Raw genomic sequence first — 1,201 nt, 5'->3', positions numbered from 1 at the left:
ACTCATCACAGAAGGGAAAGCGCCTTGCGAGCTGCTGCAGCTGCTGCTCTCTTCATTCTTTGCTCTTTGCCACCACCATGGACGGCGGCCCTCTGCCATGCGCTGCTCTGCCTCGGAGCCAGCCGAGTATGGACTGAAACCTCCACTATCTGCGAGCCAAATAATCCTGCCCTTCCTTCATTGTGGACATTGGGTATTTTGTCCCAACAATGAGAGAAAAGTAACCAAGACAGCCTCCCACACCTGCACCACCCCGGTTCAGTTCAGCTGGATCTTGTATTATAAGTGGGCCACCAGGTGTCAAATCCGCCACAGAGTGGACAGACAAGACAGAGATGATAGAAAACAAGAGTATTCTCTCACTGTAGCGGGCTGGCTCTTGGGACGGCCTTACGATTCCCACCTCCTGCAATAGTTCTCTTTTTTAGCTGGATGGACCTGAAATTTACTCTTAACCAGTGAAATACACCAAGTAACAGACAGCTATTGGTCACCACCTAGGTCACCAGCTGTCCCCATGGCAACTGGCTCTATGGGAGGAGCCAGTGGGAGCCAAAGGGTGAGCCAACAACACAGATGTCAGATGCCCCGTCCCTCCCGTGCCCTTCTCTGTTAGAAATGGGTCCTAGGTCCTCCCTGGACACGCAAAGGGACAGGACCACAGAGAGCATGAGGGCACCACTGGTGGCCAGGAAGGAAGGCCGCTGCCTCTCAGGTCACCCCAAACTCACCCTCCACCACTGCAGTCTGCTGCTGTAGCAGAAAGCGGATGAGCACCCCGCTCGGGCTCTGCTCCGGGCACATGGGAGCTCAGGGCTCCGGCCCCCGACACAGCCCCTTTCCGCACCCCTGGAGAAGCAGCTGAGCCTGGGGTCTGCACACTCCCACGACTCCCCAGAGTCCCCTGGGCAGTGACGGAGGAGACAAGCCACGCAGGAAACAGAAAATGAGTGTAACTCGTAACAGCCCACCCTTGGAAATGGCCTCTAGCTCCACGAACAGAAGAATGCAAGAAGAGAACATGGTATTTGCACACAGTGGAGCGCTGCTCTTCCGTAAAGAAGGATAAACTGGAATCATTTGTGGGAAAAGACCCACCTTGAGACCATGGTAAGTGACATGGATCAGACACAGGCTTAAGTGTCACACTGTTTCGTTTACAGAAGAAACCCACAGGAAAAATAAAAAGCAAAATGAAATA

The sequence above is a fragment of the Octodon degus genome, unplaced genomic scaffold (genome assembly GCF_000260255.1).
Source record: "Octodon degus isolate 3935 unplaced genomic scaffold, OctDeg1.0 scaffold00320, whole genome shotgun sequence".
Lineage (NCBI taxonomy): Eukaryota > Metazoa > Chordata > Mammalia > Rodentia > Octodontidae > Octodon > Octodon degus.
Note: the sequence above shows the minus strand (reverse complement) of the source record.